General features: G+C 38.6%; 1 protein-coding gene across 1 annotated transcript in view; it reads left to right on the forward strand.

Moving 5' to 3' along the window:
- Positions 1-17,586, forward strand: part of FTCDNL1 (formiminotransferase cyclodeaminase N-terminal like) — a 75,725-nt gene extending 58,139 nt beyond the window's left edge. The window contains exon 6 of the mRNA XM_022567340.2: positions 1-17,586. This exon is cut by the window's left edge and continues 11,555 nt beyond it. The gene's annotated coding sequence lies outside the window, so the exon portion shown is untranslated.
- Positions 17,587-17,867: the final 281 nt, after the last annotated feature.

Consider the following 17,867-nt stretch of genomic DNA (forward strand, 5'->3'; position numbering starts at 1 on the left):
GTCTCTTAATTGTAATCCAGTGAAGTCAGTTTTAGGTAGTATACAATTTGTGACTTTTATAAATACAGTTCACATATTTTTACTCCGATGATGACATTATTTGCTGGGGAAAGATACTTCAGTTAGGGATAAGTCCACTGAATGAGAATATTTTGTTTACTATTGATATTTTTTTAGTCATTATTTAATATGATACATAGGAAAGTAGCAATTTGGAGCAGCCATTCTAAATAATTCAGGTAAAATTATGCTTTTTCTGAATTATTTGGTGTATTCATTGTTTTTATTGTCACCATGATGAACTTACACCAAATTTTAAATGACAGTAACAAAAAGGTAAAAAATTATTTTTAATCCTGTTTAAAATGTTAAAAATCACAGTCACTTCATGTGTTCTATAGTGTCTTTTTTATAGCATAAATCTCTGGAAGACATAGACGATATCGCCCAACATGTAGTGTACCATTTCTAGAATGTAAAGATTGTCTTTAATAAGCTACAATTCAGAAGGCTGCATGTTTTCCACAAAGCAAAAATCACCTCTCAACATTTACTAAGCACCTAAAAGTTATTGGTGGTAGAAAATAATATAGACACGGTGCTTTTTCCTAAAAGCTTGAAATTAAGAGAGACAGAGGGCTTCCCTGGTGGCGCAGTGGTTGAGAGTCCGCCTGCCGATGCAGGGGACAGGGGTTCGTGCCCCCGTCCGGGAAGATCCCACACACCGCGGAGCGGCTGGGCCCGTGAGCCATGGCCGCTGAGCCTGCGCGTCCGGAGCCTGTGCTCCGCAACGCGAGAGGCCACAACAGTGAGAGGCCCGCGTACCGCAAAAAAAAAAAAAGAAAAAAAAAAGAGAGGCAGAACCCAAGCAAGTAAAAAGAGGATGAATGACAGTGTGCTATAGACAAGTCAGAGGGGCAAGCATTCCCCAAACTCTGCATTGTCATTTTCAACCTGAAAGTGAGCACAGAGATCCCCTCCTTGAAGGAAATCCCGCAGTGGGTTTGGAAGAGGTGCCAGTCTATTGGTGCTTTCATTACCTGGCAGGTGGCAGCTTATTCTTCTCCGAAAAGAATTTTTTCAATAACTACTTATTGAGGATCTTCTGTGTGTCAGGCAGTGTTTGTTCTGGGACATGGAGCTGTGAATGAGACAAGGCCCCTGCCCTCAGGGAACTTGCTTTCTAGTGATAGTCTGCAAATAAGCAAGTAAATAGAAAAGCTGTCATATGATGCTAATTACTACATAGAAGTAAAAAGCAGAATAAGGAGGATGTGAGAGTCTAGGGTGTGTTTGCATTTTTGTAAGATGGTCAGAGAAGGCCTATTTGATAGGTGCCTTTTGAGCTGAGATAGGACAGAAAGAACACAGTGTACTTGTATGGAGGAAAGGCAAGGCAGTAGGACAGCTGGAATAAACCAGACAAAACCCTCCTCTCTAGTTACCTTGTATTGAGTGATCATGTTTGACATGGCATCACAAGTGGGAAAGAGACAACTTACAAGAGTATTCAGGTCAAAGGGTCCCTGATTCTCCAGTAAATATCATTCTAGAAAAATAATTTTGCCCTCTACTATTTATTGAATGCCTGTGTGGCAGGTGTTGGGTTGGGCATTTTGCAACAGTCCAAGTCGAAATTTTTCTTTAGGCACACTTGAAAATATAAAAAATTTATGAGAAAATAAAAATTTGCAAGCTCCCACCTTTTCTACCAGTCTGTACTCAAACAGATAATATTAATGAGATTAATATCCATTACTATTCATCTGGAATTATACATTTTTTAGGGCATCTGTATTTTCAGTGATGAAGTTTAGGGATTTCTGTCCATCTAAGACATGTCAGGTGGGGTACTGATTCATTTGAACATCAGTGTATGGAAAAGTGATCTTCAACTGGGATGATTAGCGATGCAGATTTTCCTCTTCATGTCTCTCCTTTCTGTAAGGTTTTGGTCCTACTCTTTGAACTAACCTTGCAGAGAAAAAACAATGATAGCAAAGTGAAGTGCACATATAATGAGTATCTGTTAAAATAATAGCTCTGGAAAGAAACTGAAGTTTAATGCAACACAGGAATTTTATCTTCTTCTTTAGCAGATTCACATTACAGCTGGTTTTAGGTCTTGGCCCAAGTGGTTGTGTGTTCTTGATGTCAGTGCCATATGTTTAGGGGGAAATATCACTCCAATAGCCATTTAGACCCTCTCTTCATTCATGTGTGCTATGCATTTATTTTAATACTGGATTCTGCTTTTCTAAAATGAAAAGGTCTAGATCAAAAATTGGCTTAGAGTTTTAACTGTCTGTGTAATCAAATCATGGTTAGCTTTGAAGAATGGATAAGATTTTGTGGTAAAGATTCACAAGGGCAAAATGACTGTATAAATGTACTTCACCAAACTTCAAAAATACTTTTATCCCTTCCTTTGTTCTCTAGTTTGTTTTTGGTAATTTTATTATTTTTTAAATGGACGATGAAAGTTCATATATGTTTTATGTTTCTGTCAGTTGCTTCTCAAGTAAATATCCCCCCCCTCAATCTATTCCCAGGCAACTTGCATTAACCCCCAGAGGGTTTATATGGAAAACCAGACAAGAACTATGCCTTGGGTTATATGTCCTTTATTCCTGTCTCACCTAATTTATTATTATTTTTCAACCTCATGTGTTATTTACATTTCCAACAGTCTTGTTATGTTTCTGAGGGAACTTTGGACAGAGAGATACTTGCAGGCAGTTTGAAATGTTAATTTCACATGTACAAGTGTGGCGATTAGGATCAAGGCCTGTCTCCCATAAGAGAAAGGAACTTGAGTCCTCTTTCAGGGAGATGAAGAAAGCCTCATTTCATCATTTTCCCAGGGTCTCCTCTGACCATTGTGTGATTCCAGAAGCATTTTGAGGTCACTCTGTTTGTGTGTGTGCCCCTGAATCCATCCATTAAATACAAATCAAAGAATTCTAAACTTAATAACATATTTGAGAGTACAATGAGAATCTAGAGAGAGAAAAAAAGATGTCTTCCTTAATTGAACCAGAATTGATGATTAAATTACTTGTGCTTGGTACTAAGATATTTGAAAATTTAAAAAACAGTCCCCATGGTTTTTGTCTAGGATCTAGCTTTGGATACAAAGTATGCACATATGGAGTAATTAGAGAGCAATTTGAAGCAGTGCATGGACACAAGAAGGAGATAAATCTCTATGCTGGGCATAAATGGCCTGTAGAAATAAGCAATCATCAGAGGAAATTCAATCAGTTTTTCAGGAAACACAAATTATTGAGAAGGGTGAGAATATTGAAGAATGAGATAACATAAGCAAGAGCACAGAAATAGGAAATAAATGGTACCTAAATGGGCTGTTGGTAGGCATGTATGCAGTCAACACTGAAGGTCTAGAAAGTCCCAGGCCTTGGTTTTTGCCCTCAAGGAGCTAGCTCATAGTCAGCAGGGAGAAGAGTATGCAAGCCACCTAATATAGCAACAGTAAGTGAGAATAGATGGTAAGAGTAAAAAATCCTGTGCTGCTGGAGGGAGTCTGGGCAGGCTTCTTGAAGAAGGAAGTAAAGTTTGAAGAACGGGACAGGCACTTTCAACAAAAGGAATACCAGATTTGGTTGGATAGAAGTGAGATCTCTAGTGAGAAACAATCTTCCATGCACTTTAAAATCTAGTATCAATTATTTCTAAATTTAACGAAAGACCTACTACTTTGTGAGACCTTCTTGCACAATTGCTTTGGGACTTCATATTTGTGAAAATTGTTAATTCATCAAGTATAATGGAAAAATTATAATTTTCCCCAAATTGCATCTTCCATCATTTTTTAGGTTTTTTTCTTTTTAACAAAATTCACAGTGAATTGTTTTTTATACATAAAATCGTAAGGAGAGAAAAGACAAAATTCATAATGGAAAACCCTCCACATTATTTATCTATGTGTCTTTATCTTCTAAAGGGGGTAATATAGTTAATTCTTCTAGTACCACTATGAAAATGAACTCACATAAGTGATGTGAATTTTCAAATCTGATAGCATATACAAATACAGTGTAGCATATAGTATATATGAATAGGTATATAGGTATACCTGCGTGCATATATATGTTTGAAAAGGACACCTTATATTTGCATGTAGCCTCTCTCATCACCTGTACTGTAGCATCAAAATTTTTTCTTTATACTCTTAGTCCTTTGGAAACCACAGTCATCAGAGTAAACAAAATAGATGGCCTTTACTGTATAATATTATACGGATTTAACATAAATTTCACATTATGTACAATGACACTATTAAATGTGTTAATACAACACATAAAATGACCAATTCTTTTTAAATTTTAATGTTTAGCATATTTGTTTTGATTGTACGCGTGGGAACTATGAGAACAGCTCTGCAAAAATACTTTGCAGGTTACCATAATGACTAAATTGTAGTGCTTTATGGTGTTGTCCTTCCCCTGGGTCTTACTTCAGTTTCATGTTTTTTCAATCACAATCCAATAGGTGACGTTTAGATTTTCCTATTCAAAAAAAATATTTTTTGTATACTCACATATAGGTTTATAACTTTACATAAACGTATAATTTGATCATGTTCACACACTTAAAGTAAAATCTCCTTTTTCTCTTCCTTTTTTTGCTGGGTCCCCACATCTCACTTCTCTTCTTCCTTCCCCCAGTAGGCAGTGTTAACAAATGATAAGTATCCTTTCATTTTTCCCCTCTGTTTCCATACAACTATATACAGACCTATATATGCATTTACAAAAATAAAGCAGTATTTCATGGAAATCCTTCCAAATTAATTGATATACAATAGTTCCTATTTATTCCTTTTAATGGCTACTTAATATTCCATGTGGTAAATAGGCCATAATTTATTTAACCACTTCATTTCTATTTTTTCTACTATAAATAATGCTTCAATAAACATCATTGTAATTTGTCCTCACTGGTGGTGTTTTTATTTCTATGGGCTAGAGTCCAAGAAGTTGGGATTGCAGGGTCAAGGAATTTATTATGTATTTTAAATTTTCATAGAAGTTGCCATTTTACTTTCCCAAAGGACAGTAATACGTTATATTCATACCTAGCAATACCTGGGAGCATGTTTTCTCTTTGTCCCTACCGCAATAAGTGTTATAATTCTCTTTAGTTTTTGCTACTCTGATAGGTGTAAAGTAAAATTATATTGTTGCTTTAATTTGCCTCTTCCTGAGTGTTAGTGAATTTGTTGGCAGACAATTTGGATGAGTTTAAAGAATATGTTTATTGAGAAATTGTATTTATATAAGAATTGCCTATTCATATCCTCACCCATTTATTAGATTCTACCTTTAAAAAAAAATCAAATTGTGAGATCTCTTTGTATATTACAAACATACCCCTTTGTATATCATCTCTGATGCAAATATGTTTTTTCTATATCTATTGTTTCTTTCTTGCAGATGTTTTATGCAATACATAAGTTAAAAAAATTTTTTTTTCTTTTGCCCATACCACGCTGCATGCAGGATCTTAGTTCCCCAACCAGGGATCGAACCCATGCCCCCTGCAGTAGAAGCACAGTCTTAACCACTGGACTGCCAGGGAAGTCCCTAAAATTTGTTTTTTACATAGCCCTTCAAAAAGTATTTTAAGATAAAATTATCTAATTCTTTTCCTACCTCCTCAAAACAAAATCCTGTTGAAATTCTAATTGGAATGGCATTACATTTAATAATTGACATTTTTATGAAATTACATCTTCTCAGTCAAGAACCTGGTATGTCCTTCCACTAGCCAGACGTTATTTGACATTTTTCAATAGTGTTATGGTCCTTTTCAAAAAGGTCCTGTATCTTTCTTGGAAAATTTATTCTAAGTATTTTATTGTTGCTACTATAAATATATTTATCATTTATAGGTACCTAAATGGAGAAAAGATGTTGATATTTAGATGTTTATCTTATATCCAGCTATCTTGCCAATTTTGTTAATTCTAAAGTTTTTTTTTTTGTTTGTTTGTTTGTGGTACGCAGGCCTCTCACTGTTGTGGCCTCTCCCGTTGCGGAGCACAGGCTCCGGATGCGCAGGCTCAGCGGCCATGGCTCACGGGCCCAGCCGCTCCGCGGCATGTGGGATCTTCCTGGACCGGGGCACGGACCTGTGTCCCCTGCATTGGCAGGCGGACTCTCAACCACTGTGCCACCAGGGAAGCCCGGTTTTTTTTTTTTAAAACTTGCATGTCTCGTAGGCTTCCTGGTCATGCATTCATATTACTGACAGAAAATACGTAGTTTTATATCTTCTTTTCTAATTTTTATACTAGATGTTTTATTTTCTTCAAAAATCCTCAAGACAGGATTAAATAATAATGAAGATACTGAGCATATCTGCTAAGTTCCTAATTATAATTAAGGTACTTGCCATGTTTTTCCATTTAGGATAATATATACTCTTGATTTTTAGTAAATATTCTATTGTAGGTTGTTTTCTTCTGTTGCTATTATTCTTAGAGTTTTTATAATTGGAGATGCCTGCTGAATCATATCAAATATCATTTTGGCATTTATTAATATTTTCAATGATTTTTTTTCTTACATGTGTGGTTGTAAGTAATTATGTGATAGATTTTCTGACATTAAACCACTTTACATTCCTTAAATAAACTGCCGTTAGTTGTATTAACTACTCCTTTGGCACATTGGTTCTATTTTTGCTAATATTATGTTTAGAATTTTACCTATATTTATAGTGAAATTGATCTATGTTTTTTTTCTTTTTTGTGTTACCATGTTTAGTAGATTTTGATATTAAAGTTATGCTTGAAATAAATTCAAGAGCTTTCCATCTTTTGCTATAGTCTGGAATAATTTAAGTGTGTTTGCAACTCTAATTGTTGAAAGATGGGATAAAACCATATTGCCCTGTTGATTTTTTCAAAATGATAGCTCTCTCTGTGGTAATTATCATATTTTTTTACTTTTTAGATCAATATTGGTGATTTGTGTTCACTTAGGAAATCATCCATTTCCTCTAGATTTTCAAATTGTTTGCTATGAAGTTACATATAGTATTTTCATAATTTTTAATCTCTTTTATATCTGTGGTTAAAATGCATCCTGTTTCACTTTTATCACTATCAGGCTTTTGAGTATTTTTTAAAAATAACTTTATAGGTCTTTTCAAAGGATTAACTGTTTATGATATATTTATCCTTTCCATTTTTTTGTGTGTTCTATTTTATTACTTTTATCTCTTGTTATTATTAATTCTTGCTTCCTAGTTTCTTTAGGTTTATTTTGTGGTTATTTCCCCAGTTTTTTGAGAGACAGCACTTAATTCTTTAATTTTTAGCCTTTTTTCTATAAAAACAAATAATTTAAGGCCATAAATTTTCCTCTGCAAAGATCTTGCTGTATCTTTTTTAAGTTTTATAATCTAAACATTTCTGTAATCTAATAATTTCTCTTTTTACTTCATCTTCGGGGTTTATTTAAAAGAGTGTTTTTAGATTTCCAAGTTGCTGTGATGATTTTGGTCATCCTTTTATTATTTATTTTTAATATTATTACATTGTGATCATAGAGTATGCCCTGTTAAAATTTCTACTTAAAAACAGTCCTTTTCCATAGAATTCCTTTCTTTCCCTTCCCTTCAGCACTCCTGTTCTCATTACCTATTCATAACGTTTTGGCTGTTATTCTCTAATGCAGAAGTCAAATTCCTTGCATGGAATAAAAACATGCAATACTTACAATTCCAATTTTGCATTTAGTGGTAATGGCACTGTCACCACAGGGATACAAAACAAAGTTATGTCCTTGGAAAACATATGTATTCATATGTATTTGTATAATTTATACTTTTATTTAGATATGAAAATATTAAAATTGGCTATCTGTGAATATGTACTGTGTTTTATTAAATCTAAGATCCATTGACTCTAGGTCATATCGTTTTTTTGTTTTTTTTTTTACCATTGAGAAAGAAGAATTTCTGCTGCTTGGATAACTCAATGACTCCATGCTTCTTAGCACTTAGAATCTTGTACTTAAAGATTGCTTTTAGACTTCTTTAGACATAGAATTTTTTAATTGAAGTATAGTTGCTCTACAGTGTTGTGTTAGTTTCAGGTGTACAGCAAAGTGATTCAGTTACACATATATGTATTCTTTTCCAGGTTCTTTTCCATTATAGGTTATTAAAAGATATTGAATATAGTTCCCTGTGCTATATATACACTAGGTCCTTGTTGTTTATCTATGTTATATATAGTGGTGTGTATCTGTTAATCCAAAACTCCTGATTTATCTCTCCCCCCCACCCCCCTACTATCCCCTTTGGTAACCACTAGTTTCTTTTCTGTCTGTGAATCTGTTTCTGTTTTGTAAATAAGTTCATTTGTATCATTTTTTAGATTCCACATATAAGTGATATCATATGATATTTGTCTTTCTCTGACTTATTTCACTTAGTATGACAGACTGATTTTTAAGCATGTATTACTCTTGCATAGATAAAATTGAATGTATAAGTGGAATAAATTAGGTGAAGTATTCCCCAAACTTCTTTCACATTCAGAGTCTGGCTTTTCTGAGTCACTTTGAAATCATAGTCATTGATAGTCATATATGTTTTTATCACAAAATATCCTCTATGACATTAAGATGCAAAATATTTTAAAAGAATGCTTCACTATTATCTCTGAGATTTCCTCCCAAACCTCTGACACCAGTTCTACAAGTTTTGATAAACACGCATGTGGTAAATAATGAATCATCATGTTGTACACCTGAAGCCAATTTGTTATGTCAACTATATATCAATTTTAAAAAATGCATGTGGTAGGCAGAATAATGGCCCCCAAAGATATCTGTATCCTAATCCCTGGAAGCTGTGACTAGATTACATGGCAAAAGGGAATTAAGGTTGCAGTTGGAATTAGGTTGCCAATTTGCCAACCTTAAAAATATTGAGATTATCCTTGATTATCTGTGTGCGTCCGACCTAATCACAAAGATCCTTAAATGCGGAAGAGGGAGGCAGAATAGGAGGTGAGAGTGGTGCAGTGTGAGAAGAACTTGACCCACCATCACTGGCCTTGAAGGTGGAGGAAGAAGGCTGTGTGTGAGCCACGGAAAGAGGGCGGCGTCTCAGGACTGGGAACGGCACGGAACTCCCCCAGAGCCTCCCTAAAGGAACGCAGCCCTGCCGACACCTTGATTGTAGCCCAGTGAGACCCATTTCAAACTTCTGGACCCCAGAATGGTAAGATAATAAATTTGTATTGTTCTAAGGCACTATTTTTGTGGATTTGTTGAGCAGCAATAGAAGACTGAAACAGTGTGCAAGCAATGATAATATTTCAACACTGACCCCTGGCTGACGGCAATTTGAAAACATACCCTGAGACATTAAAATGTGAAAAATATGTACCTTGAAATTGATGAAATATGGTAAATGTATATTAAACAGGTGTCATAGGAAGGGTCATCTTAGCAATTGTGACTGTGGACTTAAGATGGTCTTGTGATACTCAGAATCCAGTTAGACATCATTTTAATATCTGAGGTAATTGTGTCACTGCCAAATCAGAAAAATATGGAAAGAAGTGGGACTCCATCAAGTTAAAGGTCTTTAGGGCTAGGTGGGGATATATGTAGATACTATAAGAGCCAAGAAAATAAGAGTAAATTAATCAAGTGATGTGGTAACTGGGATATGGGCTAAGTGTAACCCTCTTTTAAAGTTCTGGAGCCCCCCCATTATACACTGTAAACAATTCTGGAGGCAGCCTATTGTCCCAGACAAGAATTGGGACAATGTTCACGCCTGTGGTCATTGCACAACCTCACAATCAAGGGTGTGACACAAAATTGTTTAGGACAACATTATTGTTCTGTTGGTGACTGAGCAGCATGAAATCCAATCGTGAATTACTGCCAGTCATAGCTAAAACTTTATAAAGATGTAATTTGAAATAACATCTACAGGTTATGAGTAAAAAGCACTACAGTTTAAGAATCTGTAAGGTTTCAGAGACCCTTATAGAAAGAACAGTATCTGATGTTATATAATAATTCAGGTCACTCACATTTGAGATCTGTGAAAATACTTAAGAATATGCTCTAACCAAACAGTGAGTGAAGCAGGATAGATAAGTCAAGTTAGGGAAGATGAAAGAGCAAATAGTGGTGAGAGCAAATTTTTCCACTTCATCATATGGTTGGGAAATCCTAATTTTTAGCTTCAGATGAGTAGCATCAGGTATTCTTCCTCTTCTTATTTTTGTTCAAATGAATATCAAACTTGTCCAGCATTTCTAATTAGCTGGACATGTGTTCTAACTATTCTTTGGCTACAAATCACTCTTCAGTGGTGGTGTAGATGCTGTTTTGAACAACTCAGATCCCTCTTTCCAAAAACCCTCAGTTCCCAGCTTCTGAGACAGTTGGTTGCTGACAGCTCACAGATGAGTTTCTCCCAGGAATTGCCCCCAGACAAAGGGAGAGGCCTTGCCCAAGTCAACGCTTCCTCCCTGGAAAGAGCCTACATCATAACTGGTTGATGTGTGCTACAGAGCCCCAGCCTCCTTGCCTCAATCTCAGCAACTCTGAGGGAGTTTCCCAGGTCCGATGGCCCCCAGTGGATTGGCTGAGGCCTCTATTGCAACTGCATTGCCTTTAGACTTCCTCGGCCTAATGTTGCTCCCTTTACCCCTGACAGGTACCCTCAATCAACTTCTAGCATGCAAATCCCAGAGTCTCAGAGTCTGTTTCCCAAGCAACACAATCTACAATGGGGATTTTGGAGCTGAATCACATGCCACTGATTGGCAGCGAGGACTCCCATCCCTGGTGTTAGATGGAGTGCCAATAGCCCCTGGCATACAGTTTGGGTGGAAATCATAAACTTTACCTAGTGGTGAGCAGGGAATTGATACGTGTAGACTGGAATGCACTGATGGAGGAATACTGCAGGCATTTGAGGGTAGGAATTATAAGAATTTTGGAATCAGACTGCTGTTGCTGACAACCATTGATAGATCAGGGCAAGGCAAGTTGGAGGGTAGTTACTCACCAAGTGGGCCTACTTGGTAGCATATAATGACATTCTCATTTCCAGTCATTGGAAGGCAGAAAAGGCTAAACAAGGGCAATGGAGCATCAACACCGATTTAATTCTCAACCCTGAGAGTTTGGCTACATTGAATTTAAGGCCGCATTTGGGATGGAGTGGGACCCTGAGACTTGCAATGGGGACACGTGGGATGATGCCCTTGAAAATCTTGAATCTGCAGATTTATCTGAACTCTTTAGGTCTGCAGAAGTGGCCCACTCCTCCCTGTCAAAGGCTGGCATTCCCTTCCTTGTTTGCAAAGTCTTCTTTTTTTCAGCACAATATGCCCCTCAATCAGAATATACCCAACCTGCCTGCAGGGTACCAGACCAATAAGTCGGTGATTTACAGTATAACTTGGCTAGAGAATGGCTAGACCTGCTAAGGAAGGAGAGGAATTGTATCCAGAAGGTGCTGCAGGACCCAGTTCATGTGTTTGGGCAGTTGTTCCACTAATGTGTAGCAGAGCCCGAGGGCTCCAGCCTCTGTTTGGTCCAACAGAGACACACAGATTGGAATTATGAGTGTGCATGTGGGCAATGGATGGATTTTCTCTATGAAATGATTACACCAGGCCTAGATAATTGGCAAGAACACTAATATTTTCCAGTAAATTTGAGAAGTTTAGATTCCTTGGCATACCAACTAACCCTTCTAGAATATGTTTCGCTTCAGCTTTCTAGTTCTAGTCTTGAAATTTTACTTGAACGGACATTAATAAAGTCTTTTGCTCAGATGATGTAGCCAACTTAACAAAAAAATTCACTCTCTGTGTAACTGTGATTTGAAAATAGCAGGAGATATTTCAGTTGGCTTTCTCTTTACTTAAATTAAGGAAAGCAGTGCTGTGTGAAATCTTTGTTCTGCAGTCAATCTTTGTCCTCATGAACTTGGAGAGGTGCCTTTTAAGAATGAGTGAAGGTTTCAGTTGTAATCTGATGGAAAAGTACTTGAGCAAGTGCTCCTTCTTGGTAAAAAAAAAAGGCCTCGTGATGATCACTTGATACGTATGTCCAGTGATAGAGGCTTCCTTAGCCATTAGAAATGCACTCATAGATCACTGGAGTTGGTAGAAATTGTTTGCCTCTCACAGGAATTTGCAATTACACTAGAATGTCATCATTTCAGGAAACTATAAAGCAATGAACATGTTTACTTTCAGCCACAAAGGAAAAAAAATATCCTGAGAACCAGATTTTCTTGGCAGTTTGAGGCATTTATTAGAAAATCTGTAATTTCTTTTTTGTACTCCCACACTCAGTGGGCATCCCCTTTAATGGAGATATGTCAAGCCTGTAGAATTATATGGTACATTCTGAACTTGCTTTGCTGGGAAAATAAGACTCAGGACTTAATTTATAAGCTTGTTGAGTTCACCACCCTACTGGCTCCCTGGAAGGAGGAATTAAAGTCTCATGATGGCTTAAAGGGGCCTAAAGTGCTCTCAGATGCCCTTAGACACTCAGAATGGAGGGCACTGAATTTTGACACTGGGATTTTACTGTTAGTAATGTGCAGTGCAGAAAGGTTCTCTGCAAAGTCAGACTCTATGGGAACTTTCTGGGTCATCCCACTTGATGGAGAGTGTCTCTATTTTTATGCATTTCTACTGTGTTCCCAATTTTCTATTCCTCCCCACCTAGAAACATACTGGCTTCCAGGTGGTAATTTCTTCAAATGTGCTCTCAATATGGAGAGAAAAAGAATTATTCGTGTGTTAGGAGATAAGGCCTAGCTCCTCTCTAGACCTAGAAATGCACCCGCTGGCCACATTCCAGTTGCTGGCTGTGCTGTCCTGGGTCAGTGTCCACTGTGAATGGTGGTGACTTCAAATGGATTTTCTATTTAAGTGCAGGTGTCAGCAATTTTAATCCAATAGGATTTATACCTACTTTGGTTAATATTTCTTCTTGCTTCACTGGTTCTATCATTATATTTTTTTATATCCACTAAACTGACTAAAGTCTGCATACCCTTTTGCAACAGAGTCTGACTCCAATTTTTGATCTGTGGTTGCTGACAACTTTTAAGCCTCAATCCTCCTTCACCCACTTGCACCCCACATCTACACATCCATGATAAGAAAGTCTGGATGCTTCGCTGCTGGAGGGAGGTTCAAAACATGCAAACCCCTGCCTGTGTGGGAACCCTCACCCTGGCCTCACCCACTCACCACCATAAAAACCCCAAGCCAGTCCCTTTTCCAAATTCTCTTGAGCCATTTTCAGATCTGCTTTGGAGTTGCCCTACTCTCCCCAGACAGCCTGTGAGTATGATGGCCATTTTATTTTATTTTTTGCATCAACATAGCTAGGCCACAGTACCCAAATATTTTGGCAAACATTATTACAGATGTTTCTGTGAAGGTATTTTTAAAAATGAGATTAATATTTAAATCAGTAGACTTCGAATAAAGCAGATTACCCTCTGTAATGTAGGTGGGCCTCATCCAATCAGTTGAAGGTCTTAACAGAAAAAGACTGACTTCTCTTGAAGAAGAGGGAATTCTGCCAGGACCCACCTTCAGACTTGAACTGTAGCATCAGCTCTTCCCTGGGTTTCCAAGCTGCCAGCCTACCTTGCAGATTTTGGACTTTCCAGTCTCCATAATTGTCTGATCCTTAAAATAAATCTCTCTCTCTGTCTCTCTCTCTCTCTCTAAACACACACACACACACACACACACACACACACACACATCCTATTGGTTCTATTTCTCTGGAGAACCCTAATACAGTGAGTAATCTTTTTCATTTACTTTTGGTGTGTGTGTGGCATTATAATATCTTAATATCTGAACCAAATAGTGGGTGGGGTTCACCCTGTATCTACAAGAGTGTCCACAACATCTTTAGTGGTAGATTATTTTGTTTTTATTTCCCAAACTTACATTGCCCAGTTGACTCTTGGGTTGCGTGCAGTTTTGGTAACGTGAGACACAGAGAGGGACACAGAGGGAGACCCAAGTGACGTTTATGAGGCCAGGATGTTTAATTAAATCCCATACTTGCATGGGAAACTTTCAGTACTCAGGATTATATGTCATTGGCTAACAGGTAGTGTCCCTGCCATCTGTCACAGGACTTAGGCTGTTAGGATGACGGGGCTGGCAATGCGAGTAAGGTAGAGGAGCATGGTTAAAACTGAGAAGGATGTTGTGAGACGTTTTGTGACAAATATAAGCTTTGGTTAGTAGATGCTCATTAGAGCTGGGTGACAGACAGCTCTCATTACATGACAGATATAGCCCTAAAAATTTTTAGGGCTAGATATAGCCCTAAAAATCTAAGATTCTTTGGGCAAGATCAGTTTCTGGATTTCCTACATTATATCATGATTCCAAGGAGTCATGGCCACTTAAAAAGGGATACTGCTACTGTAATAATCTACTCTGAGCCTTGGTTTCGTTATAAACTGGAAGCTATCCTTGTTTCATTGGATTGTTGTGAGGGGCAAATCGGGAAACAAACTAAAGAAATTAGTACCGAGCCTGGTACATATTAGGTTCTCAAGGCATATTAGTTTCATTTGCTTTCTCTTCCTTCTTTCCTGCCCACCTTTCCTTTTTCAGTTCCTTTCTTTATTTTCTAAAGTAGATTGTGGGAAGAGGGGGAGAAATGGAGGATGGGGAGATTTTACTCAGTGCTATCATTATTGGCAGCAACCAGACACATGAGTGCAGCTGTCTGGAGCAGAAAAGCAAGACGTGCCCAGTAGCGTCTGCTGTTTGGATACCACCTCCACTCTTTCCCCCAACCAGGAACTTTGATAACTCTTTGGGAAGAATGTGAGCAAAGCTGAAGTTACCCCAAAATTGGTGGGAGAACAATCAGAGACATAACTGTACTGTTTATGGCTTAGTGGAAGTTATGGTTTAGTTATGGTTTAGGATTTAGACCTGTATACACCTGCATTCAAATATTTGGACTTAAACTTGCCCTAGGGCTGTGTGTCTATGGGAAAATTAATTTTACTCTCTGTCTCCGTTTTCTGATCTTCAAAATGGGGAAATAAAGGACTCTGTGGTTGGTTCAAAATCAAGTCATTCAGTTCCCATGGTGCCGAGAAGTGTTGGTTACTGAGAGCTTGCAACCAAGTCCCTACTGGAATTGCTCTTGGCCGTAATGGAATTACCTCACTCAAGTTTACATCCATTACCAGGGAAATGACTGGTCAATGCAAGGAAACAAAGACCAGTTCTGGGCCAACTCTGAAGGGGCACTTCGTCTCAAGAACTCCCTGGGGGATCAGCTCAGTTCTTTGTTGCAGCACCATTGCCTTCAACCCTTCCTTCTGCTTAATTTTACTTTCTTTACTCTCTTCTGGGTGTCATTCCTGAGAGCATGCTCCAAAACACTTTGTCCACGACAGGAAACACAACTTAGAATCTATTTCTTGGAGAATTGGACCTAAGGCAGTTGGTGTCAGGAGTGGTTTAAGAAAGCAGACGATGAAATGTGATTTTGGAGCTGCCTTACTCTCTGGCCAGCTGGCAGTGAGAAACTATTGCTGGTGCAAAGTGGAGCATTGCAATTGTTTCAGCTTTATCCATTGTGAATAGGGATAGAATAATGGTAGGAGGGAAGGCACTCAAATATCTCAAGAGTTTGTGAGATTCTGAGGGAGGTAGTAAGGATGATGGAATGGAACGGCTGTTGTTGAGAGCTATCGCATGCATTGGATAAAGACAGTGGAAGGGTTTGAGTGATTAATCACCAATGTAAGAGGTATTGTGAATGTCAGAGGAACTCTTTGGGAACATATAAAGAAACTCTTATCTCCTATGATCAAGGACAGAAGAACCTGAGGGTCATTTCTAAGCCATAATTCTAAGGCCAGCAGAGCCCCAGAGAAGGTTGGATTTTCAACTCCAGAAAGTGTGTTATATTAAGACTAGGGCCCTGGTTGGGAAAGAATTGAGCCCTGAGTCTAAAAAAGGGGATATATGAATTGATGCCCTAAAAAAATCTTAACACCCTGCCCCCATTCCCTTGAAATCTCTCAATTGGCAAATGCGGTCTACTTCTCCCTATTAAAGGCTAGCATTGCCCCTTCCTGGATGGAAAACTGCAGAGACCTGTGCTTTGCTAGACAATATGTACCCTTCAGGATCTACCCCCACCAGTCCTCTGGCCTCTAGGCAAACAGAGAGTCGAGTCCAACGTAACCTATCCAGGGAATTGCTGGGCCTGCAGAGGGAGGAAAGGGACAAAACAACAAAAAAGCTGGAAGAGTTGGCCACACAATCTGGGAGAAAATATATGGGACTGGATCCTGAAGATGCTGGATTTATAAGGGCAGAACGTGAAGTTGGGTAAGGGAGAGTATATTGATAATGAAGCACTGTCCTAGTCTATAAAATGTAACACTCTGAAATGGGCACTGGTTATATTTACACAAGATAACACAATGATAAGCTGGCTCCTGGATGACTGGAAAAGGTTATGACCCACACTAAGTGATGTAGAAAAGCCCGAACTGGTGGGACAGATGGTGGAAGGACCAAAAGACTCAGGCATGAGGACATGCAAGAATGGATATATTGTATAAGACTGGAAAAGCCACCAGCTGACTACATTCCAAGGACAACCCAGAGGCCATTCCACCAACCAAAGTAATAAGGAATTCACTGGTCATAGAGGGACCAGCAACACTAAGAAGTGCAATGGTGTCCTCTGTAAGCCAGGGACATGGTATTAGAGAACTGGGCTCCCTCACTGCCACGAGGATGATGGGATCCCAAAATAGTAGAGGCCAGGTGGTGGTTTTAAACATCAGAAGCAAGGTGTGATGCATTTATCATAGCAGCAAGGTCATGGTAGTAGTCAGAGTGATGTGACACACATAGGGCCACGGAGATGGTTAATAAAACACAGCAAGGGAATCTCAGCAAGGGAATCTCTCAGTCTGTACAATGGGAAAGAGATCAAGTAGGCTAAAAGCAGGCCTCTCCTCCCCTGCAAAAAAAAAAAAAAGTCACAATCCCAAACCGGTGTCTGGACTTTAGCCAGTTCTCAGATCTAGAAGGAAAGGCCAGGTCTCTAGGGGGAACGGCCCACATCACTGTGACAGGTATACATGGCAGTATATACAATACAATGGCTTATCCGTATTTTTCCCAAAGGGACCTATGACCATTTACTCAGGTAACTGTACACTGGGGACTGGGTAGTACTCAGACATTTGTGGGTGCTGCTGGATGCAGGGCCCACAGAAGCACTGATTCTTGGGGAGTGAAATTGTTATCTGGGCCCCTGGTTAGACTGGGGGGCCCTTGAGGACTGGTAATAAAATGGTATCTTGGCTTAGGCCCAGTTCATGATGGTTCTACTGGGTCTGTGAACTCACCACCCAATGGTCATTTTCTGGTGCTCAAGTTCATAATTGGAATATTCATACTTGGTAGTTAGCGAAACCCCTACGTTGAGTAGTGGGCTTGAGTGTTAAGAGCTATCGTAGTGGGGAAGTTTCAAACGCTTTCAAGTGGAAGCGTTTGAAACTCCCCCTGCCCCCATCACAACCAAATAATAAATAAAAAACAACATTGTATCTAAGGAAAATGGCGGGAATTAGTGCCATCCTTAAGACCTAAAGGACTCAGGGGTAGTGAATCACGTCCCCATTAAATGAATCCGTTTCTGTCCCCTTCAAAAACCAAACAGATCTTAGAGGATGACAGTGGACTTCTCCAAACTCAGCCAGGTCGTAGCCCCGATTGCAGTCACTGAGCCAGGTTAGTCTTTTACCTCGCAGAT

The sequence above is a fragment of the Delphinapterus leucas genome, chromosome 8 (genome assembly GCF_059928025.1).
Source record: "Delphinapterus leucas isolate spDelLeu-1000000601 "Yukka" chromosome 8, BTC_Dleu_Yukka2, whole genome shotgun sequence".
Lineage (NCBI taxonomy): Eukaryota > Metazoa > Chordata > Mammalia > Artiodactyla > Monodontidae > Delphinapterus > Delphinapterus leucas.